The following is a 12,649-nucleotide window of genomic DNA, read 5'->3' as shown; positions in this document are numbered from 1 at the left end:
AATCAAGCTTGCCAGGAAAAATATCAGTAACCTCAGATGACACCACCCTTATGGCAGAAAGTGAAGAGGAACTTAAAAGCCTCTTGAGGAAAGTGAAAGAGGAGAGTGAAAAAGTTGGCTTAAAGCTCAACATTCAGAAAATGAAGATCATGGCATCTGGTCCCATCACTTCATGTCAAGTAGATGGGAAAACAGTGGAAACAGTGGCTGACTTTATTTTTGGGGGCTCCAAAATCACTGCAGATAGTGATTGCAGCCATAAAATTAAAAGATGCTTACTCCTTGGAAGGAAAGTTATGACCAACCTAGACATCATATTGAAAAGCAGAGACATTACTTTGCCAACAAAGATCCATCTAGTCAAGGCTATGGTTTTTCCAGTGGTCATGTATGGATGTGAGAGTTGGACTGTGAAGAAAGCTGAGTGCCGAAGAATGGATGTTTTTGAGCTGTGGTGCTGGAGAAGACTCTTGAGAGTCCCTTGGACTGCAGCGAGTTCCAAACAGTCCATCCTATAGGAGATCAGGCCTGGGTGTTCATTGGAAGGACTGATGCTGAAGCTGAAACTCCAATACTTTGGCCACCTCATGCGATGAGTTGACTCATTGGAAAAGGCTCTGATGGTGGGAGGGATTTGGGGCAGGAGGAGAAGGGGACAACCGAGGATGAGATGTCTGGTTGGCATCACCAACTCGATGGATGTGAGTTTGAGTGAACTCTAGGAGTTGGTGATGGACAGGGAGGCCTGGCGTGCTGCGATTCATGGGGTCGCAAAGAGTCGGACATGACTGAGCAACTGAACTGAACTGATACTTGAGGCAGTAGATAACAGAAAACTTGTAAGCTAAACAAAAGGCTCAACAGAAAGAACCAGGGGATGAGATGTCCACACAGACTTCAAAAGTTCCAGCAGATTCCTGGGAAACTAGGAGGATTTGTCTAAGCCCAGGTCTATGCACTTAACCCAGGCTCTGCACATGCCAAGAATGACCTAACAAGGCCTGTGCTCTCACCTCTGGATGCTCTTAAGGCTCTGTATAAGCAGGAGGGGAAGGTCAAGGCAGAGTTGAAAGCATGCCTTAACAGGCACACAGAGCCACTTGGAAGAGGCTAGATGTGGCTATTGTTTCCAGGCCTTTAAGGAAGTCTCTGTCTAATCGCTAACTGATCATTAACCTCATCAAGTAGAGATTTCAGTGGCCACATGATAAACAGACTTTTTAGAATTAACTCATAAATGTGAGTAACAACAACAACAAAATAAGTACAAATAATGACAAGCCCTGGAGGAAGAGAATCTGATTTCCACAGTTGCCATTAGTTAATAATATTCATTGATATAATAAAATTTTCTATCATTTAAAATGCCCAGTTTCCAACAAAGAAGTATGCACTCTGCAAAGAAACAAGAAAGTATGCCCCATATACAGAGGAAGAAAGCAACCAGTAGTAACTGTCCCTCAGACACCCAGATGTGGTCCTTACTAGACAGAGACTTGAACTATTTTGAGCATGTTCAAAAAAGCCGAAATAAAGCCTTGTATAAAGGACTAAAGAGAAATATGAGAATGATGTCTCCCCAAATAGAGAGTATCAATTTTAAAAGAAAAGATAGAAATTATAAAGAAAAAAAAAATGAAATCCCAGAGTTGAAAAGTGTAAGTGAAATTAAAAATTTGTTGGAGGTGCTCAATAACAGATTAGAACAGGTAGAAGAAAGAAGGAGTAAGTTTAAAGATAAGTAAGTCCACTGAGATGATGAGTGTAGAGAACAGAAAGAAAAAAGGATGAAAACAAATGACGACCCTGTATGCAAGACAGGAAAAAAGACACAGCTGTGTATAACGGACTTTTGGACTCAGAGGGAGAGGGAGAGGGTGGGATGATTTGGGAGAATGGCATTCTATCATGTATACTATCATGTAAGAATTGAATCGCCAGTCTATGTCTGACGCAGGATACAGCATGCTTGGGGCTGGTGCATGGGGATGACCCACAGAGATGTTATGGGGAGGGAGGTGGGAGGGGGGTTCATGTTTGGGAACACATGCAAGAATTAAAGATTTTAAAATTTAAAAAAAAAAAAAACTAAACTAAAAAAAACAAAAAAACAAACAAACAAAAAAAACAAGTGACCAGAGCCTTAGAGACTGTGGAATGCCATCAAGTTTATCAATATGTGCATCATGGGAGGCCTGGAAGGAAAGGAGAGAAAGGAGAATAAAGACAGTTTGAAAATCTAACGGCCAAACACTTCCCAGATTTAATTTAAAACATCAGTCTGCACATCCAGGAAGTTTAGTGAACTTAGACAAAACTCAAAGATTTCTGTACCAAACAAACCTTGACTGCAACTGGGGAGAAGTGACTTATCACATATAAGGGATCTCACTAACAGTAACAGCTGATTTCTCATCAGCAACCATGGAGACCAGAGGAAGAGAGAGAACATATTCAAAGTGCTGAAAGCAAAAGGCTGCTAAAGAGAAAATTATTGCCAAGTTAAGTGACTATAAACAGTGGGATAAATTGTAAGCACCAAGATGTATTCTGCGTTCAGATTTCTTTCTAAGAATCCACTGTAAAGAAACTGCAACTGGAAATTGTAAATCATTCACTATAGGGCTGTTTTTCTTCTTTAACCTAAAGGTAGTTAGTTTAAAGAGCAAAGGATTTATAGGCAAAAGGTCTGCCACTTACTAAGTGTGTAACCTTGAACATATTACCTAACTTCTCTAAGCTACAGTTCACTTACCTGTAAAATGGGAATAATGTATTCCTCGCTAAGATAATATACAAAAAGAAAAAACTTTGTAAATTGTAAAAGATTATTTTTCTACCACAGCTTCCATCAGTATTTTTATTACTGGGGCTTCCCTGGTAGCACAGACAATAAAGAATCTGCCCACAATGCGGGAAACCTAAGTTTGATCCCTGCGTTGGAAAGATCCCCTGGAGAAGGAAATGGCAACCTACTCCAGTATTCTTACCTGGAAAATTCTATGAACGGAGGAGTCTGGAGGGCTACATTCCACTGGGTCACAGAATTGGACATGACTGAGCAACTAACATACGACCAAAATCATGAGTAATGATGGGAAAAGCGAACTGTTTTAGCCCTACTATGCTTTCCTGTTAATTGGTATCCCAGGAAATCTGGATATGTGGTGGAAGGAATGATAAAGATGGTATCCTCTGTTGTAACCAAGCCTTAATAACTTACTCCTGAATGGCGGCTCCAGCTTTGTGCTCACTAACCAGCCCTACACAGTCAGCTAAGCTCTCTATCTTGTCATAAGATAATGGAGAGGACAGTTGAATCAGACTGATAGATTATTTCACTTGCTAATACTACCATCTCTTTAATAGGTACATAATTACAGGGAATGCACTTCCTCTGTATCCTTTTCTTAGGTTGATTGGTGGCACTGAGTGGGCAAAGGGGCAATGAATGGGTCCAGCTTTAGCAACCCCTGGACAAAGAATTCAGAACTGTTTATCTATGAGGACAGATGGGCAGTTGCTACCCTGCTAATAGTCTTGGCAGTACTATTAACTAATAAAAAAACAAATTAAGTGCCAAAATATTCTTTGTACCAAAAATATTTTTAAATGGCCAACACACATGCAAATCTTCCCAAGTTAGCCATCAAATGGAAACAAATTGTGGAATCATATTTTAAATGCAAGAATACATGTGCTTTTACCAACTGGCAGATATACAACCTAAAATACATTTCTATGCAAAGACCACATATGCTTAGAGTACAGTTTATTATGTATGGCTGGCTAATTTTTTAGGTCCTGTCAAATAATGGATAGGAAAACAAAATGTAATAAAAATATATATAATCTTGACAGTCATTTGAAATGTACCATGTGTTACATGTGCAATGTTTTCCAGTGAAACCAATTTACTCGTTCCCACTTCCCATGACTCAGTACTAGATATTTAGGCTCTCTAAATTATTTTTTGGCAACCAAACATTCTTGGAATAGTCATCTTTCCTTCAAGTTATTCAGTGCAAGCATTAATAATAAATCCTCAGTTTTGATATGTAACTAAAGATCGTTCACATCATCTCTTTCAAAGCTAAAAACACAAAATAAAGCTATTTTAAATAGATCACACAAAATAGACCACAGATTTATTCCTGAGAATAGTTGTTGTTTAGTCACTAAGTTGTGTCCAACTTTTTTGCAACCCTATGGACTGTATACTTTCCAGGCTCCTCTGTCCATGGGAGTTTCCAGGCAAGAATATAAGAGTGGGTTGCCATTTCCTTCTCCAGGAGATCTTCTCAACCCAGGGATCAAATCCTCCTCTCCTGCATTGGCAGGCAGGTTCTTTACCCCTGAGCCACCAGGGAATAATTGCTGCCATATGAAGCACAGTGTGACCACATTAGATTTTTAGTTTAATTATGTTACTTCCAACCTGGAGATTAGCAATGTCTACTTTCAGCTGAATGGTAAAGGAAGATTAGTAAGCAAATGAAAAGTTTGGTAAAATTGAATGTGATCACAAAATAATTTGAAGGGAGAGCTCAATATGTAAAATAAGACCTTTTTAGAGTAGAAAACTGTAAACAAAAAAAGATTGTTGTTTTTTCAGCACCTATCTTCATTTGTAAATTTTTAAATTATTTATTGAGCATATACCATGTGCAGACTCTGTGCCGTGAGTTTATTGGAGAAATAGCTACCAGGCCTCAGAAAGGAGCAATAAGCTACTCCTGAAGTCATAACCATTGTCCCTGCCTCCTAAATGAGATCTCAGTTCAAACTCATGCCTCACTTCTCTCTGTCCTACTCACTCCCTGAACTGAGATTTCTCACCTGCTTGTCTGGATTCTTGTCAAGAAGCCCTTAGAAGAAATAGAGTAGCCATCATAGTCAACAAAAGAGTCCAAAATGCAGTACTTGGATGCAGTCTCAAAAACAACAGAATGATCTCTGTTCTTTTCCAAGGCAAACCATTCAATATCACAGTAACCCAAGTCTGTGCTCCAAGCAGTAATGCTGAAGAAGCTGAAGTTGAACAGTTCTATGAAGACCTACAAGACCTTCTAGAATTAACACCCCAAAAAGATGTCCTTTTTGTTACAGGGTACTGGAATGCAAAAGTAGGAAGTGAAGAACCACCTGGAGTAACAGGCATATTTGGCCTTCGAGTACAGAATGAAGCAGAGCAAAATAGAGTTCTGCCAAGGGACGCACTGGTCATAGCAAACCCCTCTTCCAGAAACATAAGAGAAGACTCTACACATGGACATCACCAGATGGCCAACACTGAAATCAGATTGATTATATTCTTTGCAGCCAAAGATAGAGAAACTCTATACAGTCAGCAAAAACAAGACTGGGAGCTGACTGTGAAACAGATCATGAATTCCTTATTGCCAAATTCAGACTTAAATTGAAGAAAGTAGGGAAAACCACTAGACCATTCAGGTATGACCTAAATCAAACCCCTAACAATTATACAGTGGAAATGAAAAATAGATTTAAGGGACTAGATCTAATAGATGGAGTGCCTGATGAACTATGAGTGGAGGTTCATGACATTGTACAGGAGACAGGGAGCAAGACCATCCCCAAGAAAAAGAAATGCAAAAAAGAAAAATGGCTGTCTGAGGAGACCTTACAAATAGCTGTGAAAAGAAGAGAAGCAAAAAGCAAAGGAGAAAAGGAAAGATATACCCATTTGAATGCAGAGTTCCAAAGAATAGCAAGAAGAGATAAGAAAGCCTTCCTCAGTGATCAGTGCAAAGAAATAGAGGAAAACAATAGAATCAGAAAGCCTAGAGATCTCTTCAAGAAAATTAAAGATACCAAGGGAATATTTCATGCAAAGATGGGCTCGATAAAGGACAGAAATGGTATGGACCTAATAGAAGCAGAAGATATTAAGAAGAGATGGCAAGAATACACAGAAGAACTGTACAAAAAAGAGCTTCACAACCCAGATAATCACAATGGTGTGATCAGTCACCTAGAGCCAGACATCCTGGAATGTGAGGTCAAATGGGCCTTAGGAAGGATCACTAAGAACAAAGCTAGTGGAGGTGATGGAATTCCAGTTGAGCTATTTCAAATCCTGAAAGATGATGCTGTGAAGGTGCTGCACTCAACATGCCAGCAAATTTGGAAAACTCAGCAGTGGCCACAGGACTGGAAAAAGTCAGTTTTCATTCCAATCCCAAAGAAAGGCAATGCCAGAGAATGCTCAAACTACTGCATAATTGCACTCATCTCACATGCTAGTAAAGTAATGCTCAAAAATTCTCCAAGGCCGGCTTTAACAATACATGAACCGTGAACTTCCAGATGTTCAAGCTGGTTTTAGAAAAGGCAGAGGAGCCAGAGATCAAATTGCCAACATCCGCTGGATCATGGAAAAAGCAAGAGAGTTCCAGAAAAACATCTATTTCTGCTTTCTTGACTATGCCAAAGCCTTTGACTGTGTGGATCACAATAAATTGGAAAATTCTGAAAGAGATGGGCATACCAGACCACCTGACCTGCCTCTTGAGAAACCTGTATGCAGGTCAGGAAGCAACAGTTAGAACTGGACATGGAGCAACGGACTGGTTCCAAATAGGAAAAGGAGTATGTCAAGGCTGTATATTGTCACCCTGCTTATTTAACTTACATGCAGAGTACATCATGAGAAATGCTGGACTGGAAGAAGTACAAGCTGGAATCAAGATTACAGAGAGAAATATCAATAACCTCAGATATGCAGATAACACCACCCTTATGGCAGAAAGTGAAGAAGTAAAGAGCCTCTTGATGAAATTGAAAGGAGAGTGAAAAAGTTGGCTTAAAGCTCAACATTCAGAAAATTAAGATCATGGCATCTGGTCCCATCACTTCATGGCAAATAGATGGAGAAACAGTAGAAACAGTGGCAGGCTATTTGGGGGAGGCTCCAAAATCACTGCTTTTGAACTGTGGTGTTGGAGAAGACTCTTGAGAGTCCCTTGGACTGCAGGGAGATCCAACCAGTCTATTCTAAAGTAGATAAGCCCTGGGTGTTCTTTGGAAGGAATGATGCTAAAGCTGAAACTGCAGTACTTTGGCCACCTCATGTGAAGAGTTGACTCATTGGAAAAGACTCGGTGGGGGGGATTGGGGGCAGGAGGAGAAGGGGACGACCGAGGATGAGATGGCTGGATGGCATCACGGACTCGATGGACGTGAGTCTGAGTGAACTCCGGGAGTTGGTGATGGACAGGGAGGCCTGGCGTGCTGCAATTCATGGGGTCACAAAAAGTTGGACATGACTGAGCGACTGAACTGAACTGAATATCTGGAAACTGATCTGTATCCCTTTTTTCCTGCTCTTGCCAAACCTCCTTCCTCCTCTTCTTCCCAGACTTTTCCATTGAGCCGTCTGGAACACTTGCTCAATGACTAGTGAACTTTGATAAACCTCGGCCTCCTCTTCAAGAATTTCCTCTCCTCCTTCTTAAATGAAATTCTTCTGTCCTTTGGGACTCTGTACAGCACTGTAACCCACTGAGGTGTGAGCAGTTTATTCTCCACATCACTTTGCCTTGGGCTTAGGAGATAAAGTGATCTGCTCTTCACCTGTGCCACATGCCTGCACTCTTCTCCTCTCCTGTAAAAACCTCCTGCTACTTGGATACTTGTCGCACCCGATTGTATCCCCCTCACCCCTATCTGTTGTTGCCACCTGCTGACTATTTGGTCATTCTCCCTCATCCTCAGAAGTCTTCAGCCCATGGTGTCTGGCCTTTTTCTTCACAGCTGTCAGCATCCATGTGAAAGAGCCAGCCAGACCCCAGCTTGAGCTCCTCACTCTAGGGCTCTCCTCCTCTGCCCCATCTAAGTACTCACTCCCACACACCAGCCCTGGAACTTGTCAACATCCCAAACTGCCCCTCCTCCTAAATCATTCATTCCAGCATCCTAATCTTACTAGCAATCTTTCCGTCTCTCCAGTCTGCTCACTCGGCAAGCCCCACTACCATCATTCATTAAACTTTTATGTATAGAAACTTAACAGTTCTCTGCTTTCTCGCTATCCATCAGCTTGCTCTGTTCTCACATCCCTTTCTAAACAGTTTATATTCTTAATTCATTTAAAGCACCTTCTTGAGAATAAGTACTATAAGCTTCTTTGTTGTCTTTCCATTGCATTCTCTTGATGAAAGAGGTTAAGGCTGGTTGAATCAACAGGTATGTATCAACACAGTTAACTCCCTCTCCCACATTCTAGAAGAGCCAACTCCGTACTCAGGATTTCCACTTAGATGGCTCATTGGTGTCTCCAACTCAACTTGTCCAAAAATGAACTTAGATTCTCCCCTCCTCTACCCAATACGGACCACAAACCCACTCCCCAACAGGATGCATCAGTCTTACTCATACCAGTAAATGACATCAGCACCCATGCAGTTGCTTGGTCCAGAAACCTGGGAGTCATCCTTAACTCTTCCCTCTCTAGTATCTAATCAGTCAACAAATTTTTATGTCTCAAGAATCTCCCACATACCACCAACCATACCATAAGCCATCTAGTTTGTAGCATAGACCACTGTCCTAACCTCGTAATTATCTGTTCATATTCTTGCTCATCTCATTCTCTTCTAACACATGCTCTACACAGTATCCAGAAGCTTTTTAAAATATAAATTTGACTTTAAGCATTATTCCTTTGCTTAAAACCCTTCAAAGTTATCTCATAGGCATTAAGATAAAGTCTAGAATCCTTATCATGGACTAAAATAATTTGTTTTTATTACTTACTTTTCACCAATGAGGGAACTCGGACTCAGTGTCATTAAATAAGGTGCTCAAGGTCTCAGAGTGGTGATTAAGGGTCATGGCCAGAATTTTATCCAATGAAATACCAAGATTTTTTTTCTTTTTATGATGAATAAATTTAAAAAATAAAGATTATATTTATATGGTTTATAAATTTGTGGCTCAATATGTATTTTAGTAGACAGATGACTAAAATTACCTTTAAAATGTTTAATTGTACTAAGTGTTGTTAGCTTTTCTTTTGAGGTTTTCAAGACAAAACTGTTCTAAAATGGTGGAAAGGAGTCATATATGACTTTTGTAAATGCACTTATAGGCACACAATTTTAAATATTTTCAACAGCATTTCATTTGGAAGTTTCATTTTTTAACACCCCTTTATTAACCAAGGAAAATAGGGGATATAAAGGAAAATCCTGATGAACACACAGCACAGATTTTAGGATGTATGTCTATAGTAGTTCTCTACTGTTTTCTAATTTGGAGAGTCACCTGGAATGTTGTGATTGAAGTATGTAACCACAGAGCCAGCCTCACACAAAATTGTGAACAAAATAAAATTTTTCTTTGGGTTTCTTCCAAATCTCTCTTTTTGAACTTTCACAATTTCTCCTTCCCTAAGCCCCAATGTTGGTACAGTTCACTTTCATTCCCCTTAAATTACCTAATGGCTTCCCACAATGGTTCCCAGCTTGGTTTGCCTTTTATTATGGATCTATTCCAACTCCCTCCTATACATCAAAACTTAGTAGTACTTTTCTCTTAATGTCTCACTCTGCTTTCCAGTGTGACAGCCAATTTTCATAAGCTATTATACATTAATTTTAATGGGGAACTTCTGGAGACAATACCAGAAACAAGTCTTTTTTCCATCCCATCCCATTTGGTATGTAACCTTACTATCAAGAAGATGATTTTTGAACTTTACGTTCTGTTAATTTACTGCTAATAAAAAACAATAAGTATGTTAAATATGTTTTTTCATTTGCCCTCTCCCAGGAGATTCTTATGTGTCTCACATCACTTCCCACATCTTATCCATAACTGATAAAGGACTGACTTACTGGCAGTCTAGAAAGGGGTTCAGCAAGGAGATATTCCTTTATCTCTCAAATAATAGCCATCATTCAGGAACACATCTTAATAGATATGCAGCAGAAAACCATATTGAACTATGATTACAAGCTTCCTGAACATCCAGATTCAAGGTTTATTCTTTCCACAAGTCCAACCCATTGTTGAGAAATTTAACAAACAGTACTCTTATTCACAACCTACCTGATTCTTTTAACAATGCCCAAGCTTCTAAGTTTTGATGCATAGGAGAGAGTTGGAATAGATCCATAATAAAAGAAGTGTTCTTTGCACATGAGAAGGATAAATACTTAGTAACTAATATTTCTTAAGCTTTTATTGTGTGCTATTAAATAGAATGTTTGTCTCTTTTAATCCTCACAACAATTCATGAGCCAATTCTGTTATCCTCTTTTTAGGGATATGAGTACTGATGTTAGGAAAATTAATTTGCCCAATAACCCATAGCTAATGGAGCTAGGAATTGAATCCCATTAGATGTAACTCCAAAGTTTGTGCTTTAATCTTCTATACTTCTCTGTGGGGAATTTTTAGTGTGCCAGAGATGGACTGAATCACTCAGAATGTGTTTATTTGTTCATTCATTCATGAATTATTCATTCATTTATTCAGCAACTTTTTTTGAATATACACTGTATACAGTTTGCCAAGTGCTGTGAAAATCCAGAGCTTAGCCAAATGGAAATCATTCCCTCAAAGAATGTGTCTATCAGGGAAAATGTCATGTATAGAAATAACTGTAACATGAGGTGTATAGTGATAAGAGCTATGAAACAGATTCCCATTTTAAAAAAACTATTGGAGTTCAGAAAAGGGAAAGCATTTCTCCATCTGGGAGGTGAAAAGGCTCAAAGAAAGGTGGTATTTTATTTGGACCCTGATAAATGGAAAAGATTTAAACATTAGACAATGAGAAACCAAAGATGCTATAGGTATTTCAGACAGACAGAGAATATAGGAACAAAGACCCAGTGAGAAGAAAGTTAGAAAAATGTGTGTGTCTTGGAAAGCAAGAAGAAGGAGAATTTCAAGAAATGGTGACTGAAAGTAGAATTTATTGATATGTCACTTGTCCTTATCACCAACGAAAACATGCTGCATTTCCTCACTCTTAGACATATCCATTTCGTGCCCCTTTCTTCCATTTATCTCCTCTCCATACATGGATGCTCAAGTCACTGTTTAAGGAAAAGAAACTATTGTAGGTGGAGGTAAAATTTATTCCCATTCAAAGATTAAGAACTGCTTTATTTAAGAAAGAAAGATTAAAGAGAAGTCTATTCATTCAGAAAGCATCTACTAAATATACTGTTATGTCCCCCACACTGTTAGATGCTAGTAAAGGATCACAGGGTCAGCTAAAGGAGACAAACACGAATAAGGAATTGCAAAGTATAATGACCTCTGTGGTAGAAGAGTGTGGTAGATATGGAAGTGACACAAGAAAGGTAGTGATCAGCTCTAAGAATGGTCATAATTAGGAAATTCCTTGTTCATTTTAATGGTTGTACAGATTCCATTCTATAGATCTACATGTTATATTTAATCTCATATTGGCAGATATTTTAATGTTTCTACTTTCTTATTCATATAGTACTGAAGTAAATCCACACACATACACACGTCATTGCATTGGAATATCTGTAAAACAAATCCTTAGATGTGTCCTTCCAAGCGTTTAATATATATTGCCAAATTATTCTCCAAAGACACTGGGTAGAAATGCGTTTTTTTTTCCTATACCTGTACAGAACTGTCAGTCTTTTCAAACTGCCACATTAATAAATAAAAATACTACATTATTGGTTTAATTTGAATTTCTATAAGTATTAATGAAATTGAATATCTTTTCATGTTTACTGACTGGTTATATCTTTTCTTCTGTGAATTAATTGCTGTCCAAATCTGGGATTTTACCTTATCCAGACTAATAGGCTGTTAACGTTTTATGAATGCTTACAGAAGATATTAGACTTTGGTCAGAAACAAAGAATATCATTGCTTGTGGCACAGCAGACAGCATGAACATCATCTTTGTATTGGTTCCTCTTGCCCCCAAGTCCCACAGGGACCATGCAGAAAGGCCCCCAGGGTTTTCTCAGCATGCAGTAGATAAATGGCACAGCATGGAACGTGGAGCTTGTCAAATCCACCCATTTTAGAGCAAGTCTGCTCTTTGTCCTGGAAAGAAACTTTACCTCATCGCTCAAGGATGCTTTCTACAAACACAACCTGAGAAATGGCCCCAATTAATAGCTTTCAGGGCCTCGCATCCTTTGCGTACCTGGCAAGAATATGCAGGGATTTTCAGGGCCTCTTCCAACAACTGCCTTTGCTTACTTTTCTATATGCTTACTTGTCACTTTCTCATTGATTTATAAGAGTTCTCTGCTATCACAACAGGGACCCTAGATCTGTCATTAAATACTACCTGTTTTTATCCTAGCTTGCTTTTTATTAATTTTGATGTTACCGGTTGTGAGGTTTGTTTGTCTTACCATCCTTGGGTTTCATGCCACACACAGAAAAGTTTACCCTATTATGATATAAATATTAACTGATTTTTTTTCCCTTATGCTCTCAGTTTTTAGCCTAGTCTTAACATTTTGATCCTTTTGGAATTTACTTTGATATAGGAATCATGTAGGGACCCACTTTGTTTTACCAGGCTAACCAGTCCTTGCAACCTCATTTCCGGTCTCTCCTCGACTTGTTTGAAATAGTACCTTCATTATATAGTAAAATTTATCTGTACTTA

At 39.0% G+C, this 12,649-nt stretch overlaps 1 protein-coding gene across 2 annotated transcripts in view; it reads left to right on the top strand.

The window, feature by feature from the left end:
• Nucleotides 1–12,649, top strand: part of VPS13B (vacuolar protein sorting 13 homolog B) — a 779,806-nt gene that overhangs the window by 652,987 nt on the left and 114,170 nt on the right. The window lies entirely within an intron of this gene.

This window comes from Capricornis sumatraensis, chromosome 11, assembly GCF_032405125.1.
Source record: "Capricornis sumatraensis isolate serow.1 chromosome 11, serow.2, whole genome shotgun sequence".
Lineage (NCBI taxonomy): Eukaryota > Metazoa > Chordata > Mammalia > Artiodactyla > Bovidae > Capricornis > Capricornis sumatraensis.
This window is presented reverse-complemented; position numbering and strand designations above follow the sequence as displayed.